A 12,868-nucleotide genomic window follows, 5' to 3' on the forward strand; every position below is an offset into this window, starting at 1 on the left:
TTCTTTTGTTTCCTTTACTGCTTGCTCAATACACAGATTGAATAACATCGGGGATAGGTTACAACCCTGTCTCACTCCTTTCCCTACCACTGCTTCCCTTTCATGCCCCTCGACTCTTATAACTGCCATATGGTTCTGCACAAATTGTAAATAACCTTTCACTCACTGTATTTTACCCCTGTCACCTTCAGAATTTGAAAGAAAGTATTCCAGTCAATATTGTCAAAAGCTTTCTCTAAGTCTACAAATGCTAGAAATGTAGGTTTGCCATTCATTAATCTATTTTCTAAGATAGTAGTTGGGTCAGTATTGCCTCACGTGTTCCAACATTTCTACGTAATCCAAACTGATCTTCCCCTAGGTCGGCTTCTACCAGTTTTTCCATTCGTCTGTAAAGAATTCGCATTAGTATTTTGCATCCGTGGCTTATTAAACTGATAGTTCTGTAATTTTCACATCTGTCAACACCTGCTTTTTTTAGGATTGGTATTATTATATTCTTCTTGAAGTCTGCGGATATTTCACCTGTCTCATACATCTTGCTCGACCAGATGGTAGAGTTTTATTAGGGCTGGCTCTCCCAAGGCTATCAGTAGTTCTAATGGAATGTTGTCTACTCCCGGGGTCTTGTTTCGACTTAGGCCTTTCAGTGCTCTATCAAATTCTTCACGAAGTATCATATCTCCCATTTCATCTTCATCTACATCCTCTTCTATTTTCATAATATTGTCCTCAAGAACATCGCCCTTGTATAGACCCTTTATATACTCCTCCCATCTTTCTGCTCTCTTTTCTTTGCTTAGGACTGGGTTTTCATCTGAGCTCTTGATATTCCTGCAAGTGGTTCTCTTTTCTCCAAAGGTCTCTTTAATATTCCTGTAGCCAATATCTATCTTACCCCTAGTGATATTCGCCACTACAGTATCCGACAAAATATGACTTATCGGTTTTCAAGGTTAGCAACGTATAAAGAAACGTCCGCTTCCCTCTTCTGTGTGACGAAGGACGTCCTATCTCTGGTCGAGAGAGTATGGCGCGTCCTCGGGGCACCACAGCCATCCCTCCTAGTGACGAACGTACCAGTTTCTCGCGTTCTTTATTGCAGTCGGACGAAAATGTATGTCATTCTAAGAACGGGGACTCATGACGGCGTCCTCTTCTCAGGTTATTTGCGTACCGTGAAGTGGGAAATTTGAAAGTGATCTGATTTTCAAAATTATTTAATACCCATACAGTACATTACTGGACATGGGAGAATTTATGTGCTAAGGGTACTCTACAATCTCTAGAAGTGAAACGTCCTGTACAAATAATTTTATGGGTGATGTTGAAGGCCACATGAGACTGCTCGCAGGTGATGCTGTTGTGCATAGACAAGCCGCGAGCCCGGTAACAACAGAGGAACGACGGACGACAAGCAAGAACACATTATTGCAGAGAAATGCAGTAAGTCCTGCATGGGATCAACGCTGGGTACAGAAACTAGAAGTTCATCTTCATCAGTCATGGAAACAGGGACATCTGTAAGACATCTAGATCTTTGCGTTCGGAGCGACGTAAGGTGCAACGACTACATAGAACGAGTTGTAGAGAAAGCGGATGTCACACTGGGATTCACTGGAAGAATTTGGCAAAAACCTGCAGGAAATCTGGATGTCAAAGTAAATACCTTTTAGTCACCCAGTTTCCAACCTTAGTTTGGTTCAAATGGCTCTGACCACTATGGGACTTAACTTCTGAGGTCATCAGTTCCCTAGAACTTAGAACTACTTAAACCTAACTAACCTAAGGACATCACACACATCCATGCCGAGGCAGGATTCGAACCTGCGACCGTAGTGGTCACGCGGTTCCAGACTGTAGCGCCTAGAACCGCTCGGTCACTCCGGCCGGCTCCAACCTTATTTTATTTGGCTACCAGTTCGGTGATTTACTACACCATCCCCAGGGCCCTGACCGACGTGCAGGAAGAATCCAACTCGGTTGTGTTAAAATACAGAAGCCACAATACTGGTATCAGTAGATTTCTGCTTCTTAAAGCGATACCTTCAACCATCATCTGCCGACTAGGTCAGAAACTCTACTGGATTTTGAAAGATTATGGTTTCATCAATCTTATTCAAAGTTCAAATCAGGAGATTTTATATCGACTTCCAGGGTCAGTGTAGTCGGTCGGGATATCAAATAAATGGCTTCACCAATAACATTCAGCTACTACACGAATGACACTTGCAGGGAACACAACGAGTTTCCTTGATGCCGATGACTTGGTAATTGCGCGTCAAGAGAAACTCTTGAAGGTGCCGATGCCACCTAACAGACGGTTTGAGCGAGCTTAGTGCTTACTCTAACAATCAACTTTGTGCGAACACAGCTAAAAGAGAATTATGTGCAATTGGTCACAAGCGCAAATCAGGCACTTTGCAAAGTTGGCGTCACTTGTCAAGGTGTGCAGTTAGTAAATACGATCCATCAAAAAAATCTGGCTGTCACTCTGGGTCGTACTCTGACATGCAAACAGCTGAGCAAGACTACGGCCGGCCGTTGTGACCGAGCGGTTCTAAGCGCTTCCTTCTGGAACCGCGCGACCGCTACGGTCGCAGGTTCGAATCCTACCTCGGGCATGGATGTGTGTAATGTCCTAAGGTTTGTTAGGTTTAAGTAGCTCTAAGTCTAGGGGATTGATGACCTCAGATGTTAAGTCCCATAGTGCTCAGAGCCATTTGAACCATTTTCCAAGAGTACGAGAATGAAGCTGGAAGCCAGAAATAATATCGTTTGCAAGATCACTAGTAGCACGTGGAGCTCTCGACCGTAAAACGCTGACAATGACGGCACTGAAAACGTGTGTCAGTGCTGCAGACTATGCGTGCTCAGTCTCGTACAAAATCCACAGACACAAATGTGGTGGACAAGGCGCTAAACCGTGTTGCGTTGTTACAGGTTGTGTGAAACCTACACCACTTGTAAAATTCTAGTGCCACAAGACATTCGTCACGAAGTAGCTGCCACCGCGAGAGAACAAATGAGACAGATCAGGAAAACCATCCACTACATGGACACGTTGCAGCAGCCCCAAGGTTGGGGCCCAGAAGAAGTTTTCGCAATAGCTCTTCAGTCTTCAAAACAATAACAGCTACAGCAAGAAAACAACTGTGGATCACTCGACTTGAGACTACTTGGGCATGAACAGAACAGGATCGTCTGTAGTCATTCAACTGTCTTCATTATGGAGTTGGAAGATCCAGGAGTCACCTCCACGAAAAGCGCTTCACCCAGGATACCACTAACTGTGACTGCGGAGAACCTACTGGATTGCCAACTATGCCCTAAATCTGGCGCAGAAGACGATATTGTGCATGTGACGCTGGGTGCAACTGAAATTGCATAAATTTGATCAAGAACAGTATTCCTTGATAATTATTTCTTTCATTTGTTTGTAATGGTAATTACCATGCGATGCATTTGTTTTCTGACTCCGATAAATAAAATCGGAAGACTGTAATCTCCCACAAAAAAAGTTCGTTTAAATTCCTCGGACGACCGACCCGTATTCAGACACGTCCATAGGAGACGAGTCATCATAGTTTATTGGAATTTACTGATTTATTTGCCCTGTCAATTCAGTGTTATACACTCCTGGAAATTGAAATAAGAACACCGTGAATTCATTGTCCCAGGAAGGGGAAACTTTATTGACACATTCCTGGGGTCAGATACATCACATGATCACACTGACAGAACCACAGGCACATAGACACAGGCAACAGAGCATGCACAATGTCGGCACTAGTACAGTGTATATCCACCTTTCGCAGCAATGCAGGCTGCTATTCTCCCATGGAGACGATCGTAGAGATGCTGGATGTAGTCCTGTGGAACGGCTTGCCATGCCATTTCCACCAGGCGCCTCAGTTGGACCAGCGTTCGTGCTGGACGTGCAGACCGCGTGAGACGACGCTTCATCCAGTCCCAAACATGCTCAATGGGGGACAGATCCGGAGATCTTGCTGGCCAGGGTAGTTGACTTACACCTTCTAGAGCACGTTGGGTGGCACGGGATACATGTCGACGTGCATTGTCCTGTTGGAACAGCGAGTTCCCTTGCCGGTCTAGGAATGGTAGAACGATGGGTTCGATGACGGTTTGGATGTACCGTGCACTATTCAGTGTCCCCTCGACGATCACCAGAGGTGTACGGCCAGTGTAGGAGATCGCTCCCCACACCATGATGCCGGGTGTTGGCCCTGTGTGCCTCGGTCGTATGCAGTCCTGATTGTGGCACTCACCTGCACGGCGCCAAACACGCATACGACCATCATTGGCACCAAGGCAGAAGCGACTCTCATCTCTGAAGACGACACGTCTCCATTCGTCCCTCCATTCAAGCCTGTCGCGACACCACTGGAGGCGGGCTGCACGATGTTGGGGCGTGAGCGGAAGACGGCCTAACGGTGTGCGGGACCGTAGCCCAGCTTCATGGAGACGTTTGCGAATGGTCCTCGCCGATACCCCAGGAGCAACAGTGTCCCTAATTTGCTGGGAAGTGGCGGTGCGGTCCCCTACGGCACAGCGTAGGATCCTACGGTGTTGGCGTGCATCCGTGCGTCGCTGCGGTCCGGTCCCAGGTCGACGGGCACGTGCACCTTCCGCCGACCACTGGCGACAACATCGATGTACTGTGGAGACCTCACGCCCCACGTGTTGAGCAATTCGGCGGTACGTCCACCCGGCCTCCCGCATGCCCACTTTACGCCCTCGCTCAATGTCCGTCAACTTCTACGGCAAAATATCTCAAACGCTTCGATTATCTTCTTTTTCGGTTTTCCATTATCCATTTTACTACAATTATATGTTCTAAACGTACATTCCCAGAAATTTCTTCTTCAGATTAAGGCCTATGTTTGATATTAGTAGATTTCTTTTGACTACAAATGACGTGTCCTCCTTGCTCGTCAGTCATGTGTTATTTTGCTTCCATGGTATCAAAATTCCTTCGTCCAAGGGCTCCACTTTTTTTTTTGTAAGTTGCTCGCTGTTCTCATTTCTCTTAGTCCTCATTACTTTCGTCTTTCTTCTGTTTACTCTCAGTCCATAGCATTTGCTAACTGGATTGTTTACTCCATTCATTATGTTTTGCAATTCTTTCTCACTTTCGCCGAGGACAGCTATGTCATCAGCGAATCTTAACATCGATGTTATTTCACCATGACTTTTAGCCCCACACCTGAATTCTTTTATTTCCGACATTGTGAAGTAGTAGGGAGCTGGATGGTGAGTGAAAAGGCACCGAGACCAGGAAGTAAAGTATACTTTAACAAAAGTTTATAAAAAATTATAAAAATCTTTTCAGATGGAAAAATACAACAATAACTGAATATCAGGAAACAAAAAATTTTAAGGTTAGAAAAAAATCTTGCCGTACTAGTAATGATCAAAGCATAACAAGTCAGAAAAAAACAGCTTAAGGCCAAATGACAAGTGTCTTCCACAGTTGCGGTACAACTGAGTTGGAAATCAAAGCCAAAAACGACAATTACTCAGCAGTGGCATCTGCTAAATGGCTTAAGGTTCGAGAAAAAGGCGCATTTCATCAGTTAGTCAAATAACGTAAGATTACTAGCAGGCACAATACTAGCCAAAACTTAGCGACTACAAAACCGAGTTAAGGTCCAACAAAAGTTATGTTTCATCAGTAGCCATAAGCTTCAAAATATAAAGAACTGTAGTGCAATGCAGTACAACACAGTTACCAAGATAATGGCGCAAGACAAATCGAAATGATTGTTAGCAAATGCGCCAACAGCTTATCACTATGAAGTAAGTGTTAATAGTGAGAATACCAAGAACAGTTACAATTTAAGAATGTGCACTAAGTGATCAGAAGTATCCGGACACCTGGCTGAAAATGACTTCAAGTTTGTGGCGCCCTCCATCGGTAATGCTAGAATTGAATATGTTGTTGACCCACCCTTAGCCTTGATGACAGCTTGCACTCTCGCAGGCATACGTTTAATCAGGTGCTGGAATGTTTCTTGGGGAATGGCAGCCCGTTCTTCAGGGAGTGCTGCACTGAGGAGAGGTATCGATGTCGATCGGTGACGCTTGGGACGATGTCGGCGTTCTAAACTATCCCAAAGGTGTTCTGTGGGATTCAGGTCAGGACTCTGTGCAAGCCAGTCCATTACAGGGATGTTATTGTCGTGTAATCACTCCGCCACAGGCCGTGCATTATGAACAGGTGCTCGATGGTGTTGAAAGATGCTATCGCCATCCCCGAATTGTTCTTCAACAGTAGGAAGCAAGAAGGTGCTTAAAACATCAATGTAGGCCTGTTCTGTGATATTCTCACTCAAAATAACAAGGGATGCAAGCCCCCTCCATGAAAAACACGACCACACCATAACACCACCGCCTCTGAGTTTTACTATTGGCACTACACACGCTGGTAGGTGACATTCACCGGGCTTTCGCCATACCCACACCCCGCCATCGGATCGTCACATTGTGTACCTTGATTCGTCACTCCAGACACCGTTTTTCCACAGTTCAGTCGTCCCATGTTTACGCTCCTTACACCAAGCGAGGCGTGCTGTGTGGCTTATGAGCAGCCACTCGACCATGAAATCCGTTTTCTCACCTCCCGCCCAACAGTGGATCCCGATGCAGTCTGGAATTCCTGTCTGATACATTACGACCCTCTGCAACTGTAGCCGGTCTCTGTCAGTCAACAGACGATTCAAATGGTTCAAATGGCTCTGAGCACTATGGGACTTAACTTCTGAGGTCATCAGTCCCCTAGAACTTAGAACTACTTAAACCTAATTAACCTAAGGACATCACACACATCCATGCCCGAGGCAGGATTTGAACCTGCGACCGTAGTGGTCGCCCCGGTTCAAGACTGTAGCGCCTAGAGCTGTTCGGCCACACCGGCCAGCCACTCAACAGACGAGGTCGGCCAGTTCGCTTTTGTACTGTACATGTCTCTTCACGCTTCCACTTCACTATCACTTCGGAAACAGTGGACCTAGGGATGTTTAGGAGTGTGGAAATCTGGCGTACAGACGCAGGACACATGTGACACCCAGTCACCTGACCACATTCGAAGTATATGACTTCCGCGGAACCCTCCATTCTGCTCTCTTATGGTGTCTAACGAATACTGTGGTCACTGATATGGAGTACCTGGTAGTAGGTGGCAGTACAACGCACCTGATATGAAAAACGTATGTTTTTGGGAGTGTCTGGATACTTTTGATCACATAGTGTAAATACTAAAACTTTCTTATTATACTTATCGATTACGGATATTTTAGAACCGTGAGTGTATATTGGATGTAAATAAGTTATACAGAACTGCAACCAGTCACTTGTTTGAATAATTATGTTTTATTCCATGAACCGGTTTACGAAACTTTTCAGGTTCATCTTCAGATGGTTTTAATAAGTTACATCATTACTCTAGCATAATGTTGGGTGCTGGCTTGCGACAGTATAAGCGGCTTTTTTCGATTAGTGTCCACCTGTCTGCCTCCATTTTGATGTCCAGTAGTTATATCAGTACTCACACTTCCACACGAACTATATTAATTTACACTCTGGCAGCGAGACTTTTCCAGCATCCAGCATGCGCTTTACAACGGTTGCTTGTAACAACCTGTGGACGGCTCACACCAGACGAGTATAACCCCAAATGTTTGAGTGGTACAGTATTTATGGTGTACGCGTACGTGGAGACAGCGTTTGTGCAGAAATCGCCGACGTCGTGTAACTGAGGCGGAATAAGGGGAACCAGCCCGCATTCGCCGTGGCAGATGGAAAATCGCCTTGAAAACCATCCACAGGCTGGCCGGCCCACCGGACCACGATAATAATTCGCCGGACGGATTCGTGCCGGGGACCGGCACGCCTTCCCGACCGGAAAGCAGTGCGTTAGACCGCACGGCTAACCGGGCGGGCTTACATTGAAGATAGATAGTGCTCACAAATGTAAATCACGTAGGTGTGCGCTGTGTGTCTTGTTTCTACTCGCTCACTGTTGAGAAGAGCAGTGCCCACTTTAATTCATCGCCCTAAAGTCTACATTCAGCACTGCTCAGTGCTGTCTAGGATTTTGTTAACTGTGAGATAACAGTGATACCTAGCAGTACTACGCATAAGTTTACTGACAAAGAGTTGACCGATGTGTACAGGTTCGCTGAATACGTACGAGAAATCAAATTCTGTGTTTTGTGTTATATGTTTAACGTTTACATGTTACAGGAGTTTTCATTGTTGCGAAGGTATTTTCAAAGAAACAAAGTTGAGTACGAACCGAATAATTACATTGTTCAGAATTACATTATTTCTGTGTAATGAGCCACCGGAGGCCGTGAGTCCCTTGTACGAAAATACTCGGAAGGTATCTAAACATTCATGGTGGTGTCTATTTGTACTATATCGTGTCTCCCTACCACTTTCGCGCAACGACGCTCTGAGCGTGTTTTTTAGGGAATTAACTAGTTTGAACCTGGGACCTGTTGCTGGTAAGGAGACGCCAGACCACACATGACATGTAGAATTCAGAAGAGTTCAGTGAGACTACCGATGATATAACCAAATACTAAATGATCTCAGCGTCAGCTCCACTGCACTCCCTGTAAAAGAATCTTAATGCTAACTAAATTTAGTGGAAAGGGTTCAAGGCTTTCCTATTTTTAGTTAGCTGGTAGAATAACGTCGAAAAGGCAGTTAAGTTTACCATTGGAAATTTTATTCTACTCACAAAACATCGTTTATAAATTGCACTATTGATAAAAGGAAATGTTTTAATACAGGATGGTAAAAACCAACTGCGTTAAACAAAAATGTGAACGAATATTCCCTAAATGGGTTTTCAAGTTCTACAATCGATCGAAGGATGACCTATGCCATATCACATCTATAATCTCGGTTTAATTTAAGTTTCACAAAAGAGAAAACTATCAAAATGATCTACAACTATAAAAATGGTCTACAGTGACCCTCAATTATCTTTAATTACTTATTTAAATTAAATTACAGTGGCTGATGTGGCTTCCCAATAACTAAAAATAGAAAAATTATCACGTTTCAGATTTTTACTTCAAGAGGCAAATGTGAACACCATGAGTTTTACTTAACGATCGACACTAGTATTACGCAAAAAGGGGGTGTAACAGATGAGTCTTCTGCAGTTCTGAGTGAAGCCTTATGCGCTCAAAAATGCGGCATCGCGTGCGTTCATTACCTTGTCGGTGTTTAGGCAGCGTCAAGGCGACAGCGGCCGGCGCAGCAGCCATCCAGCTCGCCGTCTCGGAACCAACTCTTTTCTAACTTCTCCTTACTACAATTTACCGAAGTTAGTTTAAAAAAATTATCTGGCTATGTTTTCATCTGACCAATCAGGGTCTCAATGTTAACCTCAAGCTCCGCCTACAAAAATTCTGTCTATCCAATGAGAAACGTTATACTTTTCGTGGTGGGGCAATGTTTTTAAAGTTTGCAACGTAACAGAGACGCTAAAAAGTCTCAAGCTAAAACGTGCGGTTGGTGTGGTCCTTTTAGCGTTATCTATACTGTTCTTCTGGAGGGCTCTATCTTTTAACATGGGCTGGAGGATTGTCCTAATGTAACAGACACGCGAAAAAGTCTCACGCTAAAACTTGCGGGTGGTAGTGGCCCTTTTTGTGTTATCGTAAGATCTATACTGCTTTTCTGGAGGGCTCTAGCTTTTAACATGGGCTGGGGGTTGTCATTGACGTACCTGAGACGCGAAAAAAGCCTCACGCTAAAACGTGCGGGTTGTGTAGTCGTACAGGTAGGCAGGGGGCGTGGGTGTCCACTCCGTCCGTTATCGTAGGGCCTTCTAGCTTAACACGGTTCTGCTCTCGGCTTCTGTCCTCGTTTCTCCCCTCGGAACTGCGTCTGCCTCACGGTGGGAAGGTACGACATGCATTTAGGCATTCTTGTGTTAGTCTGTGGTATTCCATTTGCTCACTCGTTACTCGTATTTCTTTGGTTAATTTAATGTCACGATTTATTCCGAGCTATGTGACCTACTACTGGATTTGCTTATCATGTCAGGGTTTTCATGTAAGGTGTTGGATTTGCCCACGCCCCCTGCCTACCTGTACGACTACACAACCCGCACGTTTTAGCGTGAGGCTTTTTTCGCGTCTCAGGTACGTCAATGACAACCCCCAGCCCATGTTAAAAGCTAGAGCCCTCCAGAAAAGCAGTATAGATCTTACGATAACCAAAAAAGGGGGTGTAACAGATGAGTCTTCTGCTGTTCTGAGTGAATCCTTATGCGCTCAAAAATGCGGCATCGCGTGCGTTCATTACCTTGTCGGTGTTTAGGCAGCATCAAGGCGACAGCGGCTGGCGCAGCATCCATCCAGCTCGCCGTCTCGGAACCAACTCTTTTCTAACTTCTCCTTACTACAATTTACCGAAATTAGTTTAAAAAAACTATCTGGCTATGTTTTCATCTGACCAATCAGGGTCTCAATGTTAACCTTAAGCTCCGCCTACAAAAATTCTGTCTATCCAATGAGAAACGTTATACTTTTCGTGGTGGGGCAATGTTTTTAAAGTTTGCAACGTAATAGAGACGCTAAAAAGTCTCAAGCTAAAACGTGCGGGTGGTGTGGTCCTTTTAGCGTTATCGTGAGATCTATACTGTTCTTCTGGAGGGCTCTATCTTTTAACATGGGCTGGAGGATTGTCCTAATGTAACAGACACGCGAAAAAGTCTCACGCTAAAACTTGCGGGTGGTAGTGGCCCTTTTTGTGTTATCGTAAGATCTATACTGCTTTTCTGGAGGGCTCTAGCTTTTAACATGGGCTGGGGGTTGTCATTGACGTACCTGAGACGCGAAAAAAGCCTCACGCTAAAATGTGCGGGTTGTGTAGTCGTATAGGTAGGCAGGGGGCGTGGGTGTCCACTCCATCCGTTATCGTAGGGCCTTCTAGCTTAACACGGTTCTGCTCTCGGCTTCTGTCCTCGTTTCTCCCCTCGGAACTGCGTCTGCCTCACGGTGGGAAGGTACGACATGCATTTAGGCATTCTTGTGTTAGTCTGTGGTATTCCATTTTCTCACTCGTTACTCGTATTACTTTGGTTAATTTAATGTCACGATTTATTCCAAGCTATGTGACCTACTACTGGATTTGCTTATCATGTCAGGGTTTTCATGTAAGGTGTTGGATTTGCCTGACACCTCACAGGTATCCCTGAAAAACACCTGAAAGTTGGTCACTGCAGTTCCGTTTGACCTGTACCTCTTCCAAATTACCATGGCGGTAAAAACCAATGAAACTGGACTTCATAAGCAGGCTTACAGATAAGTGTCCTTTGCGCTTGTGATTCGTGTTTGATGCTAAGGTTGAAATGATTGAACTCAGTGGAGACTAAGTTTAGAATACGCTGTTGTTTTTTTTTTCAAAATCCTGCAACTTAGTTTTATTCCATACCGTTTTGGTTCACCAGGTTCAAATGGTTCATATGGCTCTGAGCACTATGAGACTTAACATCTGTGGTCATCAGTCCCCTAGAACTTAGAACTACTTAAACCTAACTAACCTAAGGACATCACACACATCCATATCCCCTAGGCAGGATTCGAACCTGCGACCATAGCGGTCACGTGGTTCCAGACTGCAGCGCCTAGAACCGCACGTCCACAACGGCCGGCTGGTTCACCAGGTTTCTGACTAGTTTTATGAAGATAGTATTTGTTCTTTCGGACATGTCAGAAAGAACAGATACCATCTTCATATAGTTAAGACTAACCGGCCATTGACCTTCTTCTTCTGCGCGGATGCACACGTATTGCTCGAACTCTTACGGGGCTCGGCAAAATTGTCTGTGCTCTCGGTGGCTCAGCTGGATAGAGCGTCTGCCATGTAAGCAGGAGATCCCGGGTTCAAGTCCTGGTCGGAGCACACATTTTCAACTGCCCCCGTTGATGTCTATCAACGCCTGTCGGCAGCGTAGGGTCTTGATTTAATTATCATTTCATTCTGTCTTATTTGTTGTGGCCAGCCACAAATTCCACTCCTGTACCAACCACTTACAACCTACGTCCTCAATTATTTGCAGGATGTATTCCAATTTCCGTCTTCCTCTACAGTATTTACCTTTTACAGCTCCCTCTAGCTCCATGAAAGTTATCCCTGGTGTGTTATCACATGTATTCTCAGGCTCTCTTTTCTTCTTGTCAGTGTTTTCCGTGTGTTCCTTTCTTCGCCTTCTTATCAAGCAAAATTCATATACGATTCTAAAGAACAAGAAATGCTGTAGAATGTATATTCCATCTCTCCTTTCCACGCTTTGCTCTACTATTATCGTGAAAGTGACAGTCCGTGTTGTACAGAACTTCCTCTGTCAAAAGAGCAGTGTTAAAGCGTAGAAATGATAAGATTCGCGGATAATGCTAGCCTTCTCACTAAAATTAAAGAAGACTTAGAAAAGTTCTGCCAGCTGCTGGGCTTGTTTGTGCTTTCTTTGCGGTTACCGACCGCACCCTTGGGCTTCCCCATCGCCCGCTCCTTTTCTTCTTCGCTCAGCCAACACGAAGCGGGCGCAGCTTGGTCTTCGACTGCAAAAGGCGTATGGTCATTCACCCACCCCAGACGTTGCGAACTCGAACTGGGCTGCAGTGGGATCACTTGATTACATCGTGATGACTTTTTAGCCATTTCCGTACTCCAGCTGTTTCCGGATATCAAATGATCACAAGCGTGGTCTTTGTGAGAATTCCGTTAGAAGTTTGAAACAGAGACCTGCCATTTCAGAAATCTCTCGAATCGTGATACAGCAGTCTTATACTGTGCCAGAATCAGTTTTAAAGACCTTTTATAC

At 44.9% G+C, this 12,868-nt stretch overlaps 1 protein-coding gene and 1 non-coding gene across 2 annotated transcripts in view; both read left to right on the forward strand.

Moving 5' to 3' along the window:
- The window catches only part of LOC126285315 (transient receptor potential channel pyrexia-like), a 252,608-nt gene that overhangs the window by 24,969 nt on the left and 214,771 nt on the right, over positions 1–12,868 (forward strand). The gene's annotated exons all lie outside the window — the stretch shown is intronic.
- Positions 11,875–11,949, forward strand: Trnat-ugu (transfer RNA threonine (anticodon UGU)). Its single transcript has one exon. It is a non-coding gene; the product is annotated as a tRNA-Thr (tRNA).

This window comes from Schistocerca gregaria, chromosome 8 (assembly GCF_023897955.1).
Source record: "Schistocerca gregaria isolate iqSchGreg1 chromosome 8, iqSchGreg1.2, whole genome shotgun sequence".
NCBI lineage: Eukaryota > Metazoa > Arthropoda > Insecta > Orthoptera > Acrididae > Schistocerca > Schistocerca gregaria.